The sequence below is a fragment of the Drosophila rhopaloa genome, unplaced genomic scaffold, assembly GCF_018152115.1.
Source record: "Drosophila rhopaloa isolate 14029-0021.01 unplaced genomic scaffold, ASM1815211v1 contig_115, whole genome shotgun sequence".
NCBI classification, from domain to species: Eukaryota; Metazoa; Arthropoda; class Insecta; order Diptera; family Drosophilidae; genus Drosophila; species Drosophila rhopaloa.
The window spans coordinates 10,529,357-10,548,581 of record NW_025334990.1 but is presented as its reverse complement, the minus strand read 5'-3'; the positions used below and the strand labels follow the sequence as shown (position 1 = coordinate 10,548,581).

Below are 19,225 nucleotides of genomic sequence, written 5' to 3'. Positions count from 1 at the left end.
AAATAAAAATTGAAAAGAGCAAAAATTGTATTTATGGTAAACTTTTTGCATAACCCCAAACGTAATAAAAAACGAAGCCACGCGAGACAGGAAAAGTTTCATCCCATGATCAAGCGTGGGATAAGTCCATATCCATATACTATATACATGTACTGTCAGCCAAAAAAGGGGGGAAAACGCATAAGTTGGCCAAGTCAGCAAGTGTTAACATTTGACAGAGTTGTTGATTGAAACATTTGGGCAGAATATTTGTGGCCTTGCCAAGAAGGAGAGGAAGTTTTGCCCTTAAATTATAAGTTGAAAAAGGAAGGAAGCGTTTTAGCTTTGCAAGTAAGTCAAATTTATTTTATGGTCCACAAGAGTTGCAATTTGCTACAAAGTCAAAGTAATTTTTACGTATTTCTCAGTTTCTTTGTTTGTCATTATTTGCAATAAATATTTTCATTTCCATATCTAAAGGCATAGAACTTTAATATACATGATAAAGGCGTAGGCCAAAAAATGAAGTAGGTTATTGGACAGTAAAAGAGCTGTTTCATAATAAAACATACTTAAAGTAATGATTATTGAACCAAGTATTTGTCAGTTTCTTTGTTTGTCATTATTTTCAATAAATATTTTCATTTCCATATTAAAAGTCATTAGACTTTAATATACATGATAAAAGGATAGACCCAAAAATGAAAAAGGTTATTGGACAGTAAAAGAGCTGTTTCATAATAAAACATACTTAAAGTAAGGATTAACGAACCAAGTATTTTTAAAAACAGTTTTGTATTTGGTTTTATAATGATTTGTTAAAAAAGATAAGCAACCACAGTAATGTTTAACTACAGCGTAAACGATTAAAACTAATTGAGAATACGGGATGGCTGCTTTAAGACAAACACGGACTTGAAAGGGGCCAGTGGGGCATGTCCTGTCGGAATCCTTCTGCTGTGCTGCCACTAATGAAGACCCCTTCCCCTCGTCCCGCAAAGTCCTGTCTGCCGACCGCCAAACAAAATCGATTGCCATTAATTCCGCTTCAATGAGTTGGCTAAATTGCTCGTTAGGACATTGGTGGAGGACAGGACATGGCGTGGTCCTGCGTTTCCTTCAGTCTCAGTTCGTCCTGCCATTTTATATTCCTCCTTTTCGAGGTGCAAGTGCCTTGGGTGTCAGTTTCAATCAGCCTTCGCAGCACACACACTCTCACACGTGTTGCCCTGTCTCAATCTGGGTTATCTCTTAAATATTTGATTCCCAGCGAATTAAGCTAAATGAGCACCTCGCCCGCCCAACAGGCAAGTCAAAGCGTTCCCAATGATGTGAAAATTATACGACCTGGACAAGTGCAAGACCCATTTTAGCTGACCACAGACAAAAAAGTGGTTAAGCCACCGTAACGACAGCCATATATCCGCTTAAAATATCTATTCTTTGCAAGGATTATCATTTTTTTAAGCCATCAAATTTAGAGAACACGTGTTTATTGCGTTGACAAATTATGATGAATATGCTAGCCATTTAAAACATTATGTTTGACTTAAATATGCTTACACTTTGGTGAAAACCCATTAAAAAACAATATGCTTGACAACATTAATTATGTTTGGCTCACTTTTGGTGGAAAACGACAGAATATAAAGCTCCGTCGAAATAAACGACTCGTAATTGGAAATTTGATAGGTCTAGACTAACCAAAAACTCGATTGGATTTCTGGAAAAATAGCAGTGCATTGAAACCACATTTTGTTTGAAAAACTTTATAATTATGGCCTCAATGAGATAAATTACAATGAGGATAAAAACAATTAATAGCAAATATGCTTTGAAAAATGAAATTTTCCTTTTGGTTATTTTTGTCAGTTTATTGAAAATTAAATGCGATTATGTGTGAAAAAATTATTAGTAATTTATTATGATAATAGAATGCTTAGAATTAGGGAAAAGCACACAATTAATAATAAGCTGGTCAAAATTATTATTCTCATTTATAATGATAATGACTTAAATTAATAAGTGACTAATTTGAAATCTTTTAATCTTAGATTTATTTGTGCTTAGCTCAAATTCAATGAATTTCTCTATTAAATACAGTATTTTAACAGCTAGTGAAAAACAAAATGGTGAGGCTTAATTGAAAAGCATTTAATTGCCCAATCATTTATGTCCACTTTAAAGAATTGATAAATTTAGACATTATATACGATTATTAAAAAGATTGATGGATATTTTACACATAATTGTTAGAACATGTTAGTTGAAAGAAATCACATTAAATATATACATTTTTGACTGTAAACCAAGTTCCTTTTGCCTTAAGATTTCCTTTTCAAAAACTACATAAACACTTGTGCGTTGTTATACCCTTGGGTTGTAAAATAATGGGTGAATGCGTGTAATACCATACTTGGACACATGCCTAGTAGCTAGTTCCATGCTTTCATGTTTAACAGACAATTTACCTTGCCTAGGAATGATCGTTATTGGCGATTAACCCCATTATTAGTCAATTTCCGACGTTTTAGGCCGGCGTTTCGTCAAAACTGTCAAATAAGCCAATGTTCTTGGGGCATGGGCTTGGGCGGCTATCGATGGTTTGGTTGGGGGATATTAATGGCTGTTGGCAAACACAATTTCTTCTTGTGTTGCCGTAGCTATTACTCTTCCATTGGGCTGTTGGCTATTGGCCATCGTGGCTACTGTGGGTGTCAAATGGCCCCCATTCCCTAATGGCGATGGCAATGTGTATATCCATGGCTCTGTTGCATTGAATAAGGAATGCCCAGTGACTGCTATCGATGCCATCGATATCCTGTTAAATATTAAGAGGCACAAGGAACCTTTCAACGCCTGCTGCCCAGCGTTTGGAATGAAGAAAGCTTGGTATTGCTGCAATGCAATGTGCATTCCTTTTGCATTTTCTATCAAACCGATACGATGTACATAAAAAGTTACTGAATTTGTAATGCAGCAGGTGAGGTGCCTGCTACATATTTAATTTAATAATTCCTCAAAAGGGAACATAGTATGTATTATTACCATGCTTCTGACTTAAATTATTGTTCCACTTTAGTTTTTCATTTTATATTTACCTAAAATATTCTGAACTACAAAAGGAAGAATAAAATGTCAACTACAACGTGGAAAAATAAGAAATTCAGCATTTAATAAGCCTCTTTAAATCAATTTCATAAAATAACAAGAAAGGAAAGCTAACTTCGGGCGGAGCCGAAGTTGATATACCCCTGCAGAATACTCTGTAGATTATATTCTCCAAAATTATTCATATGATGCATTCTTAATGCTCATAAAAAATCCCAAATTCCTCACTTTAAAAAGACCAAAGTTATGACATTTCCATCCGTTCAGTTATATGGCAGCTATAAGATATAGTCGGCCGATCCTTATGAAATTTGGTAGGTCGGATTGATTGGCCAAATATAAAACCCACAGAAAATCCCAACTTTCTAACTTTACAAACACGAAAGTTATGGCATTTCCGATCAATCAGTTATATGGCAGCTATAGGATATAGTCGGCCGATCCCGGCCGTTCCGACTTATATACTGCGTGCAAAGGAAAGAAGGGTGTGTGCAAAGTTTCAATTCGATAGCTTTAAAACTGAGAGACTAGTTTGCGTAGAAACAGACAGACGGACAGACAGACGGACAGACGGACAGACGGACATGCTTATATCAACTCAGGAGGTGATCCTGATCAAGAATATATATACTTTATAGGGTCGGAGACGTCTCCTTCACTGCGTTGCACACTTTTGACCAAAATTATAATACCCTCTGCAAGGGTATAAAAACTGCAGAGCTATTTTTGTATACATTTAAAAGCTATTGCGGTTACAAATATTTTTCTTTTTTATAAGTTTTTTTTGTAATGTTAATAGCATTATGGCATTTTCCCAAGCCCAGCTATTGGAATATGAATAATTTTGTATATTTATATATTTATTTTTCTTTCTTTTGTGCTACTGGCTTTTCGCAGTTATTCATTGAAAACATTGTAGTTGCAATCACTACAGTGCAGACATATGCTATCCACAATTCAATAAACGCGTTATCGAGCCAATCTCGACTGGATATGACCATATTTTCTTGGCAAGTTTATTAATGGATCCAAGCTCGCCGGCCAAATAGCCCGAACCCCTGACCCTTGGTGATTTGCACAATCAAATGAGTGCTCGGCCCAGCATCCATAAACCAAAATGAAAGTAAAATATTGGCACTGACACGCTAGACATAAATAAATAAATAAATGATAATAAGCTAAAGGCCGCAACAGGCAGGACCAAAATGGAACACAGGACAGGAAAGAGCCCCTGAAGAAGGAAAAAGCCCAGAAAAGGCCTTGGGCAAAGTCAGCAAAATTCCGAAGGAAAAACAAAACACGGAACGGGCTGAACAGAAACGTATGGGGAGGCATTAATAATAAATCCGATGCAGTGTATGTGTGTGTTTTAGCACGCTTAGCTGCTCATTTTTTGTATAAATATTTAAGAGAAAAGAAAATAACAACAGGCTGAATTCCGGGCAGGCCAAAATTAGAACAGTCGCCTTTCATTTGCAAATGCCAGCGTGCAGAAAGTTTTCCCAGCCGTTATTACCTGCATTTGTATGCCAAGGAGAAAACCGAGCCGAAAAGTATGCCACAGAACTTGCTCCTCCTTTTCTGCTTTCTCTTGTCTCGTGCAGCGTCGGAAATAGCGAGAAAGCCGGAGAAAGTAAGCAAATATGCGTGCGTGTGTGTATGGGTATTGAGTGTGTTTCAGTTTTTTTTCGGCACAGCTGGGGCTCTGAATCTGCACAGTGGGTTTTAAAGGCCTTTAAGCCATGTGTCCACACTGCGTATGAGTAATTTTATTGTACTAATAAAGTTTATTAATTAAAGACTGTTTGTTTTGCTTATAGTTAAGAACTAGCATTAGGTATTATAAAAATGGTGGCAATTATATGTGTCTCTTACAAACATTATTAATATTTTAGCCCACACTGCGGATAAGTAATATTATATGCGCATCTGTTCTATATTTATTAAATTGCAAAGAAAACAATTTACAAATCAGAACAAACAAGGCAGATAATTTGTAGTTGTTATAAATTTATATTATTTTATAATACCTAGGCTTTTCAAAGCTTACAAATAGTTAACTTTTTAGCCAACGTATGAGTAATTTTATTTTACTAATAAAGTTTATTAATTAAAAATTGTTTGCTTTGCTTATAGTTAAAAACTAGCATTAGGTATTAGAAAAATGGTGGCAATTATATGTGACTCCTACAAACATTATTAATAATTTAGCCCACACTGCGGATAAGTAATATTAGATGCGCATCTGTTCTATATTTATTAAATTGCAAACCAATTTATAAATCAAAACAACCAAGGCAGATAACTAGACATTGTTATTAATTTTTATTATTTTATAATACCCAGACTTTTTAAAACTTACAAATAGTTAACGTTTTAGCAAACCAACCTGCGTATGAGTAATTTTATTGAACTAAGTTTATTAATTAAAGACTGTTTGCTTTGCTTATAGTTCAAAACTAGCATTAGGTATTAGACAAATGGTGTAAATTATATATGCCTCTTACAAACAATTTCAACATTTTAGCCCACACTGCGGATAAGTAAGCAAAACGATGTACAAATCAGAACAACCAAGGCAGATAAGTAGTAATTGTATTATTTGTATTATCTTATAGTAACCAGACTTTTCAAAGCTTACAAATTTAACTTTTAAACTAACTAAGCCAACATAATATCCGAAACTTGTTGCTTGAGGCTCTACGTTTATGGCTAGAAGTTATCCATTTCGACCAGTGTGCCATGGAATTTCTCATGACTCTCATTGAAATAAAAGTTTATGCCGCCATCAGGCCAGACGTGGCTTCTGCCTTATGCCTTCTGCCTTCCGCCATCGTCCCCCTTTGATAAATACAAAATGAGCTGCCATTTGCCGAAAGTTGCCCCTGCTCATTCTCGTCGCGGTACAATTGATTCTGTTCGCTTCTGTGTTTCTTATATTTTTTGTTCCTGGTCCATCGTGAAAATTGAGCAATTTCGGGTCTCAACTGGTTGCCCCAGCTTCCAATCGGCACCAAATTGCCATCGTTCGATTCTGGGCAGTTTCCTGTAATCAGCTACGTGTTCGGACGCATTAGGCAGTGAGCGGGCAATTTGCATGAATCGAGCTTTGATTTATGAAGGGAAAATACGATTGCACATCCTGGATTTAGTTGGCCACGAGTAGGACCCCTGTTGTTGGCTCTTTTTGGAGCACTGGCTCTGCACTCGATAAGTCAATTCTGTGGGTCTTCGATGGCCCTCGAAACTCGAAACCCTTTTCAATCCCCGGACTTGACGAGCCGAAACCAATTGTGCTCCGCTCGCCCGAGGCTTTTAATTTTCAGCCCTGTTCTTTGACAATTTTGTGCTCTGCTTACCTGAAGGTCATCGTCACATTGCCCATTTTTGAAATTTTCAAAAGCAGCTGCTGCCGGGCCCGCATTTTATTTATGCCGAGCAGGTAGCAAAGCGATGGAGAAAGGATAGCGGGGAAATGAAATGCAAAAACAATTCCAAGTGTGTCTTTCATTCGGAGCCCACTTGTCGTCTTTTCTGCGTCTTTGTCTTTGGTTCAGACCACCCTCAGCCCTTTTTCTTGGGGATGGCAACAGAGATGGCAGATACAGCAAAATATAGCCAACTCAAGTTGGGAAAGTTGCTTACAAATGGGATTATATTTTAAGATTTATGATGTTTATAAAATTTCAAGCCCCTACCATTTGTGAAGCGTTGAAATCACATGCTAAAAATGGTCTAAAATGGTGTTGAGAAAAATACATACAATGTAAAATATTACTGTTGATTTAAATGTTATTTTATAATTTAAAATAAAAGTTCTAGGTATCACAACTAATTAATATAATAAGCAACAAAATTCTTTTTATTTACCGACCTAAATTATAAAATAACATTTAAATTGAACAAGATACGTAATCTATAGTTACATGTATTTCTCTGACCATCAGTGTTTTCTATCTTTCGTGAAGTATCTTTAAAGTTGCAAAACAGCCTCATAAAACATGCAACAGTTTCCGGTTTTCCATAATTTAAAATAGTCCGTTTTGGCCATAAAATAGAAGAGTCGACAACACTGACTGTCAAAAGTAAATAAGCTTGAACAGGCAGCTCACGCAATTCATGGCTGAATACATTGAGCGGGCGCAGGCAAATCTAGGGTAGCGAGTCGGCCTAAAACATGAAAAACTTATGGAAAGTGCGGCATAAATCAGAAGACATGTCGACAGCAGTGCCAGCCACGCCCCCGACTCCTGCACCGCCCCCTTTTGTCTGTCTGCGGGACTCACGCTTAAACACACTCACATACACACGGTTGTGCGCATTTCCGGTCGCTTGGCAAATTCGATTTCATGGCATTGTCACGTAAAATGCTCCCCGAATTTCATGTCAATGAATTTTCTTTTTTATGTCTGTCTTTCTGTTCAGTCGGTGTGTGTGTGTGTGTGCGTTAACTTATTGTAGTCTTAACATTTTGCTCAAATGGCTCTCTTTCTCCCCTTTCAATTTCAGCAAAGTTAGCCCTGCAAGAGTCAACAATTTTGATTCTATTTACACATTATTATGGAAGGAATTTCGCCCTTATCCGCGGGAAAAGGGGTGGCGGAAAAACCCTTGCCTGCCATTTCGTATTTAATTATTTAAGGATTTACTTTGGCGCTGTACAAGTCTTTATGTAAGGCCCAAGGAATTCGAAATGCGACTGATGGGAAACTTGTAAAGAGTGGCAGGTGTCAGGTGTCCCAAGTACTTTGAAGAGGCCTTCGAAATACTATTTAATGGTTACTTTATTTTGCCAAGGTAAACATTATTTTTGATTAGCTTAAAGCCGTCTTTATTGCGAATAAAATAAAGGAAAATCTATGGGGGGCCTAAGTCTGCGAAAGTCTATCTTTAACGGAAAAATCTCTTGTGTTTTGTTAACCATGAATGAAAGAGCACATAGATTTAATACAATAAATAATTGGATTCCAGAAGGACAACCTTTTCTTTTAAACCCTTTATAACCCCTAACCATCTCTTTGATATTAGTAATGGTTTCGATTTTAGGGTCAAGAATGTCACAGAAATTTCTATGGTTATGAAAATTTTTTTAATAGTTTGTGTGTACGAAAAGGACGATTTTTAAAGACTCTAGCAAATTCTTTGGGCTAAAGTAAACCCAAGAAAAAATGTTGGTACACTTACATACAAATATTTGTTTGGCTCTCGAATAATAAAATGTAATAGCTAATGCGGTTAAAAACAATTCGGGATTCATCTCCTTTGAATTGAAAAATTCCCCATCATACGAAATTGGAAATTGCTTTTAAATTCTGCTGACTTTGTGTGAGGCTGCCAATGGAATACCACTCGTAATTGTACAATGAGCAAATATGATAAGCAGCTTTCAAGTTAATGATGCGTGCTACGTGCATGCCGTGATGTTGAAAGACCCCCCTCGCCCCTCCTCCCATTCAAATCCCCAGCGAGCACTCACCCACTTATCGGCAGAAATCACAAAACACAAATCATTTTCATGGGAATGTGTATGTGCTTCAATTAGGTCACCAGCAAATAGAACGGGAAAAACCCGGCAGCCCAAATGGATAATTCAAAATTATTGATTCGACACGTTTTCGGACTGAAAATCTGGAACAGACAGACATACAAGAATTTGAAAATTCGTGAGTTTTACGTAGGTACATCAATTGTGGCTTTTTAAGCTGCAAAACTTTTACCCGACACTCAATTACCCACTTTTCCACTTGTGCGGTACAGTGAACATTCTGCTATTGAGACAACATTTTGCTCTTTTCATTAGCCAAATTAAGCTTGCACAACTTTGTTGGCGCCCAGGAAAATTTAATTTCCATTTCCATTTAAACTCTTTGTTTATTCTGTTAGCTAAAGAGGGTTAAGTTGAGGGCGAAGAATGCTCGTCGCAGTGCTTGTCTCAGTGCCCATAAAATACAAAAATAAAGTTTCCGCAAAGGAAAAGTCAATTCTCGTACTTTAATGGCTACACAAAAAGAAAGTAAGCTGATATACATATATAAAAACTGTTTGCAGCCGAAATTGCTGAGTTTTCAAAAGACAAATACATTTTTAAAGCAAGAAAAAATGTTGCATTTAATTTAAGCAAAAATAGCATGGGATAACATAATTAATTATGCTTAGTTTATGCTTAAGTTTATACTTTTATTTATATTTATTGAAAAAAATATATTTATATATATATTTAGAAATATATTTGAAAGCTCCTTTTGAGTAGTAACAGTGATATAATGAGGGATTTTGAATAAATGTTTTTAAAATATAAAAATTACAAAATTTAAATGGAAAAAAAGATAAAAACGAATTTAATTTTTGATAATAAATTAATAAAAATGTATTTTATAATTCAGAAATTAAAAAATTTAAAATTAGCTTTTAAGTGTTCTTAAAAATAATGCAGACAATTCCGAGTTGATTGCGATGTTTTGTTGCCAACTGGATACGGGTGCTGCAAACAGATTTGCATGCATAGTGCAGAAGTTGACCTAAAAGTCGGGCAACAACACGGCTCTCCTGCGGTCTACGGCCGCTCAGCAGCAAATTGGTTTTACCGGAGGGTTTTTCCCAAGGCTTTCCCGGCTCGTTTGGCTTAGTTGCGTTTCATTTCGTTGCCGGGGCTCTTTGGGCGGCATTGTTGCAGCCATATATTCGTGTGGCCGTGGAGTGTGCAGTGTGCAGCTTGAAGTTGCCATGGATGTGGCTGGTGCACGCCAAGTGCCAGCATTCATTAAACGGCCATAAACAAGTGGTGCAGATTGCGTTGAGAACAGCAACGAGAAACCAGAAGGCGACAGCAGACCCGCAAATGGATTCCACGTCCAAAACGCATGCAACAACTCTTATTTATGAGCTGCTTTTCCGTTCTCACACTCTGCGAATTCGAGCACGCAAAGTGCACTGAAATCGCGGAAAAGTCTCTTAATGGTCAAAGTTCATGGAATTATTTAAGAACATAACTTTAATCGATACTAAGGAACTTTTCGGAACTTGTTCATTTTAGATTGATATAAAGTTTATGATCGATTAGCCATTGGAAAAATAGTTATTTGTATTCTTTATTTTTAAATTTCTTATTCATCTTAAGGAAACAGTCCCTTAAAAAGTAGAAGAGATTTTTTAAAATAACAATTATTCACAGCAAAATGAAATAAAAGCCTTGCATATAACTATTTGTAAAGATGCAACAATTTAATGTTTTTTAAAGTGTTTATATACAGAAATTGTAAACAGAAAACGTACAAATGTTTGATGTATTTTCTGTATTTCAGTTTGTATTTCCTCGTTCTCACCGATTTTGTTCGTTTCCTGCAATGCTGAATTCATTGTAAAACTTATAGAAATGCTCATTGACAATTGCTCTCTACCCGATCGGCGAGAAAAGTAGAAAATACCTCCAGAGAGCGTGACTAAGCCTGATTGCATCTGGCATACCATTTTAACCAGCTATTCTGACCAAGTTTTACTTAAATGGGGAATGCGCGCCAACTGTGGAAACGACTAATGCCGCAATGACAAGTTTTCATACTTTTACCTTTGCCGTCTTTTCCACTTTTCACTTCGTTCTGGGTTGACGGATGCATCGGAAATTGAGGCAAAGGAAACTAGACGGAAACGGAAGTGAAATACCGACGAGCGTGACACTTTTAAGTCTTAACTGTTTCTATTTAATCATTAAATGGAATTCTATAAGCAGTGCAGAAACTTAAATTAAAATTGAGTAAATCGTAACAGTTTCCAGTGATAAATGGTTTTACAATACCGTAAAAATATTTTGTCATTAATTGCATTGGTTTTTTATTATTCATCGTCTGATATAGTGGTTTATTCTTTGAATTAATTATATTTTAATTTAGTTTTTGTGCACAAATTCCAATTTTTAATAATTTAAAATGTTTAATTAACATAAAAATTTATAGTAATTTTGTATCTAGTTTTTCTGATAGTCTGATGTTCTAGACAGCTAAAAAAATTGAAATAATCCCATATTTTTCTAAGCGCATCCACGGTTCTTTGTAGAATGTTAGCTAGTTTGTTTGTTTGATTTTTGTGTATCCATTTCCAGCTGGGCCCAGCGGAGACCGGCGAAGGCGGGCGCATTTCATATTTAATTAAAATTGAGGCACCCACAGACACCCGCAAAAACAAATAGACACACATGCAAACACACATGCAAACACACGGGCACGCATCCACCAACACTTGTGCATAATACAAGACCATTTAAATAATGGGTACAAAAAAGGGGGCGTGACGGGGTGGGGGCATGGCGGCGACGTCGTCTGGAAAATGGTAATAATAAAAACGCTGGGCAAATATTTAAAATATTCGGAATGCCGCATTAATGAGCTTTTATTTTGACGGCGATAAGCGCAGCACACACACTTAGTTGGGAACAAATTATGGCTAATTCGCGATTGCTTTATGCTAAACAGATGCGGGCGTCGAAAAAGAGGAATATATTGTGGTGGCGCAAAATCAAAACAGAAGAAAGGCGGCATCGCCACGCCCCCTCCCCCGAGTTCCGCCCACATCTGCTGGCCAGGCAGGCGTGGCAATTAAAGCGCGTGACGAAAACATTCCGCTGCCACGCCCATGAATATTTTGCCAGCCAGATGAGGATCCTCCATTATGTGCAGACAGAAAAAAAATATATTTTAAAATAACGACAGAAAAATATTCTTCAAATTAATTTTATTGTTTTTATTTCAGTAGAAAACCCGTAAATCAAAGCTTGTTCTTAGAAAATTAAAAAAAATTTTTATATTTTAAGAACATCTGTTTTATATTAATAAAAATAATTATTACGTTTAATGGAAAATCTTTTCACTTCTTTAGTTAAATACCAAATACATGAACTTATTTTTTTTTAATTTGTTTTAGTTAGTTTTAAGAAGACATTCTGTTTTTCCCACATGTTGATAACAAAAAGCAATAGCTGTGTGGAAAATTGGGACTAATTAAATTGGCAAAGAATTTAGTTGTTCAACCAATTAATATTTTAAATTGAAATCAATTAAAAATTTAAATTAAATCAATCATTTTTAAAATTTTTTCAACTGTTTTTACAACGCTAGCTGACGGCATTTGTTAATAATTATATTTCTATCAACTTCTCGGTTCGTTTTCTGTGCTGCCAGCTGCTTTTCGCTGCTCTCCGCATATTTCTCTTTGTTTTCGTTGCCATAATTCATTTCGCGCTTTTCTCGAGGCAGTGAAAAGTGCGGGGAAAAACCTAGGAAATGCGAAGAATGCAAAAAAAACATTGTGTAAAAGCCAGGATCGAGTGTGCATTTCCCGAGGTAAGTGTGGGTGTCTGGGTGTGCTGGTCGTCCTTATTAAGTGGTTCGAGTGCTGATTTATAGCACTTTACCCTCCCGTCACGACAGTTATCCTGTCAGTTTTAAGTGAAGGACAGGACACTGGCACTCTGTTCTTCGTTTGGCGGCTGCCACACCCAGAACATTCGGTTAAAGTTTTAAGCGCTCACTTTGCATCTAAAGTGTGTTTGGCAGATGAATGTTTTGCACGCGCATTACTTATACGCCAGGTTGGCGCAGTACCATTACCACCTGCCAAAGGGAAACAGCCAACAAAAACAAACCGCACTTTACCTAATTGAACCCGGCACAAAAAAATAAAAGGGTCGCTGATTAATTTAGCAGGCAATTGCGAGGGAATACAATTTAATGTTTTAACTTTACGATCAAGTTACCCTTTTTTGTAGAATATCATTTGAGTCTTTTGCCCCGTTGAAAGTGGGTTTTGAAGGGTGTATCTCCAAGTCTTTCTTTTATATTAACTAACTAGCTTTCAACATTTTTATTTTTATTTTGGTGGAGGTTTTTAAATGATTTTATTTAACTCCATTCAAAAAAGTGGGGTAAATGTACACATCCAGTTTTTATTTAAATACCAAACTGTGATTAGATACAATATCTTAATCTAGCTTCTTTGGCAAAGATATAAACAATATCTGATATTTAAAGCAAATTTAAACAATTATTCAATTTAATTCAGTTTATATTTCCAAATTGCTGAAAGAAAATTAAACCACTTTTCACAGATTTCTTAGAGCTTTTAGTATTATATTATCCACTTCGCAAATACAACTAGAAACATGAGTAATTCGTTCCAATTCAGTGAAAACGGTTTAGAAGTGGAATTTATTTCTTTGCTGAAATAATCTGGCATAAGCTCAACTATATATTGGTTTTAAATTATTGCTCATAATTCTCACATTTCCTTTCAAATTCGTTCTTGTCAGTTTATAACTCTTTGTCTTTCTGTCTAAATCGTTTTCTTTTTTTTTGGCAAGTAGCAAAATTGACTTGAACTAGATTTTCTCAATTCGGATTTTCCACAAATGTTTACAGTAGCACTCAGAATATCTTTCGCGGCCCATTTGTAGAACAAAGAATGAAACGGATGCAATAAAAAGGTGCCAACTCTGGGGCAAATTAATATATTTACCGACCTATGGATTGCCTCAACAGACGCATTAAACTGACTGTAAAATTGACTTACGGACATTACGAAAGTCTGCCATTCGCTGTCGGATTTTCTTTGACCCAAATAGGATTTTTCCTGCTGATGGAAATGGATATGGTACTGGTCAAGTGCAACAGCGGCGGCACTTGCCCATAAACATTTTATAGTTTCCATAAATATAAAATTTGAGAGCCATTAAAATCGGGCAGAAACATGCAAACGCGTTCTGCATTTGTTTGTTGCCCTTCTTTGCAATTCATTGTTTTTGTTTTCTCTCGAGTTTTATGTCTTTCGAATTATGTGAGCGAGCAGGATTTGGGATGTGTGTACATACGATTTGCTGCAGCAAATATAAACAAGTTTTTATGTTTATATAGAGCTCAAAGACAGCATCAGCGAAAACCAAATTACGTATACGCCATGAAGAAAATGAAACATTTTGAAGGCGGTGCTAATTCACATTCTTAAGTTTCGAAAAATCTCAATGAAAAATGTTTTTAAATTGCATTTCTCACTTTGCTAATGCTTTTTAAGCTTCTTGTTAAATCGATTATGAAAAACGTATTACAATCATCTTTTTATGTTAGAAAATCTTTTCCGCCTAACAAATGTTTGTTTCTATTGGCTTAACATAACTTTGTTTTGACATTTTGCTGCTATTTCTGACTTGTCTCTTATTGATTTAGCTTGATTACTTCACTGGCACAAATTTACTGGTAAACAAAAATGAAAGGAAATTGATTTCTAGGTACTTAATGTTATTGATGGCGAAAAGCAAAGTATTTTGATGCTTTAAACAAAGTATTCTTCGATCAAAGAGATTTATTTTACTCTTTGTAATCGATTCAATTTGTATTTACTGTGAGTAAATTACAGTTCAATCAAAAATTGTCATTACATTAAGTATTAATGTAGTAACAAATATTCTATCTTTCTGTTGGAAATACAAGCATTTTAGTTTTTTTTAATATCAACCTAATTACCTCACCTTAACTAAGTTACTGACAACCAAAATTACATTAAATGGGCTTACAATATAAAAATGTATTGTCATAAGCAGAAAAATCCTCAATCAAAGTCTAATTATTTTTATATAAATGTTGGTATATTTACTTTATTCCATAAACTTTATTGAACGTCTGCTTAGATGTCTGTTATCTATTCTGCTCGTTTTCTGTCCAATCGTACTCCTAAATGAACTGGCGATTAATTATTTGCCAATTTACCCTCATCAACTTCTTGCCCACGCCTCCAATTAGAAGGAAGCGAGTGCTCAGCATGAGGCCAAAAGCCCACTCCTTTTATTTCATAGAGCACACATGGCGTTTGGGAAAACCTCGACGTTTTTGGGGAATCATCAGACGTTAAACTCTTTATGAAAATGTTAAATAATGAACTTGGCGAATCGTAAAGAATTGTGAACGCCCATATACATTAATGCTTATGTACGCCAGAGTTTGGGTAATTTTTTAATAAGTATTCAACGCTTCTTCGGGCACATTTTCCAGGAATTTACCTGAGTGTGTGCGTGCGTCGTAAACATTTTTATTGGCCATTTTCAACATGAGAAGCAATGAAAGGATATGCCCAGGCAGGTCGGAAAATGCTTTATGATGGTGGCAAGACAGAGACGGAGAGGCAGAGGCAACTGAGACAGAAACAAAAATGCCACATTTTCATTTCCATTTTCGTTCTCGCTTTCATTTTTGTTGTTTGTCATGGGCCATTCAATTATCTTAATATTACGCATACGCCGCATGGGCTGCCAAACAGTTGGCGCAGAGGCAAGGCGAAATACGGTGAAGGGTGGATCTGAATGGCGAATCATTGCCCAAAAGGGGAGAAACTAATTACCGTCGGCCAAATAAACAAGACTCTCGAGCATTTCGGCATGAATGCGTTTATTGATCCCGAAATGCGGTCTAAATGAGTCTGGGATTGCGGCTGATTCGTGGTCCTTACCTTCTGGCTATTGTCCTGCGTGGTCCAGTATCCCTTATTCCATCATTGTTTGCCTCAACTGATTGATTCACAATTTATTCTCACTTTTTCATTTGCACTTTGGGTTTTGCGTTTGGCTTGCTCTAAATTCAATAAACAAAATCGTTGAGGTTTAAAAACAGGGACATTCGGCGTTCTGTTTTGGCTCTGGCTTTAGTTGGGCATCTCTCATTTACATTTTATGCATATTTTAATTGCTCCCAGATACAGAAAGACAAGGAAAAGTAGAAAACGCCCTCGGAATCCGCACAGGCGGAAGCCAACAATGAACAATGAACAGGAGGTCCTGGGGCTGGGATCCAGCTGTGGTTATTGCACTTGGCACAATTTCTCTTTTTTTTTTTCATTCTTTGTCTTCTTTTAATTGAAAATTAGAGCGAAGCCGGTACTGTCCCGGACAGGATTTGCATTGCCCCACCCAATCCCCAAGCCGCTTTGTTTATTAAACTTCAATTAGGCAAGTTTTTCCAATTAAAATTTGCCCGCTGCAATTTTAAGGGTTTCTTACTGGCCGGGAAAACTTTTCGAGTGGTGGGTTTAATTGGTTTTTTTTTTAGAACCCCTTTTGCTGGGTGCATTGTTCCCATATCAATCTCAGTCAGCGAAGGGAAGCCAAGCGGAGACATTGATAAATGTAAAGGGGAACCGAAACGTGAAGCCCGTCGGAAATCGCAATGCCATTTAGACAATATATTCCGCACGTTTAAGGAAAGAAAGGGGATTTGTCTTCTTTATTCAAAGAAATAAAGCTCATTCTTTAGTAATCTAAATAAAACTTAATCACTTCGTATCTGCTTTTTTAAATAATCAAGCTTTTAATGTTTAATCCTTGCTCAAAATCTCTGTTTAACAAAGAATAGATTCTTCTTTTTCGGTGTTTAAATAAATGTCAAAAAAAATTTTTTTAAAACTTGACATTCTTGCGATTCGTTTTGTTTAAATAAAAAGAAATTAGGCTTTCTAAGATTCTTCTTTTTCGGTGTTAAAATAAATGTCAAAAAATGTTTTCAAAAACTAGACATTCTTTCGATTCTTTTGGTTTAAATATAGTATATTCTTTGGAAGTTGTGTTGTAAGATTTATCTGGTAGATGATCGATCAACAATTATAAGAATTGATCACTTCCTATCATAAACAATCGTTTCCTGAATATTTCTTTGTATATTTCTTCCTGTCTTAAATTAACGAAGAAAACCTGCAGATGTGGAATTACCAGACTATTAAAATAAAAGAAACAGCCATATCCAATCATTAATAGGAAAAGAATTTGTAAATTTGTAAAGATTATCCCAAAAAGTTTTACTTATGAGGTTTATCTTATCATCATAACCCAACAATTAAAAGATTATCTTAAAAGAGTTAAATACTAACTGTTATGATTGTGCAGGTCGGGGAAATGCAACGCCGTTGGGGCAACGTGTATAATTAGGGGAATGTCGCACCTGCTCCAGGGACAGGGGGGGAAGGGGGGCGAAGGGGGGCGAAGGGGGACTGGAATCGGCGGATATAAATATAAACAACTACCCCGTTGCCGTTCTAATACCAAGGCCCAAACTCCGCTAGCTGTGTGCGTGTGTATCTGTGTGCTGGGTATTTCACTTATTTACACTTCACTTCGGCTGCTGATTCTGCTGCCGCTGCTCACTTGTTCGCGCCCGTTTTCAAAGTTTCACCCAGCTTTCCTTTCCCATATATTTGTTGTTTTTGCTGTTGATTGTTTGGTTTGCCACGTCCGCTTTTTCCGCTGCGAGCACCAAACGCTTTGAACTTCGACGAGGAACTGAGCGCACTGGAGCAGCTCGGAAAAGCCGAAAGCTTTCGGCCCAGAAACGAAATGGGAAATTGGCACAGAGAGCCAGTGAGGAAAGGAGCACAAGCTCGTGGCGCTGTTGCTGCATTGTTTTCCTCGATGAAGTGGGCAAAACCAGTGGGTGGGTGGCACAAAACACTTGTGGCTCAAAAGCAGCAGCAGGCTTCCATGTTGCCGGCAATTGGGCAACATGGCCCAAATGTTGCGACGGCCATTAATCGTGTTGCCATCGCGGCCGAAAGATGAGTGCACTTTCCCGCACACACACACACACACAAAACTACCGGCACTTTTGGGTCAATTAATATCGACCGAGCCAGTGTAAACACTTTTTGGCCTTTGGCCATCTGCTTATGGCCAAAACTGGCGGACGATAAGATAAACAACTATTCGTGTTGCTACCGCATGTTGCCACAACTGCTGAATGGGGTTTTTGTTTTGTGTCCGATTCCGTTTTCGGATTTAGATTCGGAGGCTCAAATGCTCGACTGCTCGCTTTTCTCGGATTTTCGTTTCCCGGGCAGAAACCGGAGGATTCGTCGGATGCGGCGAGCTTTTGGAGCCTGCGGCCCTAGTTCCACTTCCACTCCGTTTCTTGATGTGGCCAAAATATCAAGACCCCCCTCCACCCCCTCCCCTCCCCTGCAATTTATGCGAGCCTCTTTGGCGCCCGACGAGGTGACAATTCCATTTAAGAATTGCGGGCATAGCTTTGTTATTGCTCATGACCATTCTAGCCAGCCATTCCGGCTAACAATGGAAATAGTTATTGCTTCGTTGCCGCTATAGACTATTTAGAGCTGTGCGATAAGTTTGTACTTATCTGATAGTTATTTATAGTTATCCTTAGTTATATTTAGAAAAGATTGTCTAACTGATTAAATATTACAATATACATAAATTCAATGATGCTTCGAACCACTTTGTCTTTTAAATAAACTAATTACAATTACTAGTTTTGTTAGAACTATACTAGTTTTGTAAATTTCTATAGGTATGATAAAATTTTAAAATTTTCCATTTAAAAACATTAAAATACAATTTGAAACTAAGAAGTGGCAACAAAATATATATTATAAGAGCTAATAGTTAGTTTTGAAATTTGGTAATTACAAAATAAGCCTTGATTAGAATATTTATCAAAGAACAATTTAATTTTATATATGTTTTAAGCACAAATATGTAAATTTCTGTGGGTATAAGAAAATTTATGAAAATACTTTTTGAAAATAAGAAGTGACAAACAAAGTATATATTATAAAATGTTCTCTTCCTAATGCTAGGGAGGTTTTAAAATTCTAATTAAATGCTTAAACATTTTTTCGAGAGCTAATAGTTGCTTCTGAAATGTGGTAATCACAAAATAAGCCTTGATTGGAATATTTTATCAAACTTTTTACATTTTAACTTCAACTAAAATGATTAAAACTTTTTTTTTGAGATCTAAAAGTTTCTTTGGAAATGTGGTAATCACAAAATAAGCCTTGATTAGAACATTTTATCAAACTTGTTACATTAACGTAGCCCCTTAGATTTATGGGTCGTTAACGGGTACAGTTTATTTAATGATACCCAAGACAAACTCTAACTGTAATTAAATAGTTAAAGTAATGAATGGCCGTTTTCGAGAGTTTACATAGACATTAACATAAAGGTCTTTATTATCGGGTCTGCAAAGTAGATGCTGCGCAGTCCGAGGGCAATGAACTTTTGTTTTTCGCTGGTTGGGAGGTTCGCAGGAGCAAAGGAGCAAGAAGCACGGAGCTTTGGTGGCTCAGGTGTCGGGTGTTCCGTCTGCTGCAA

General features: G+C 36.6%; 1 protein-coding gene across 10 annotated transcripts in view; it reads right to left on the bottom strand.

Moving 5' to 3' along the window:
• LOC108048641 overlaps positions 1-17,374 on the bottom strand; it is a 42,127-nt gene extending 24,753 nt beyond the window's left edge. For 7 of the 10 annotated variants that reach the window (XR_001769494.2, XM_017129422.2, XM_017129427.2 and 4 more), the window contains exons 1-2: positions 17,220-17,374; positions 15,574-15,695 (exon numbers count right to left, since the gene is read on the bottom strand). The gene's annotated coding sequence lies outside the window, so the exon portion shown is untranslated. Of the gene's footprint in view, positions 1-15,573; positions 15,696-16,983; positions 17,082-17,136 lie in introns of those variants that run through there. The other 3 variants (XM_017129425.2, XM_017129423.2, XM_017129426.2) reach the window with 3 other exon arrangements.
• Between the last annotated feature and the right edge of the window lie 1,851 nt (positions 17,375-19,225).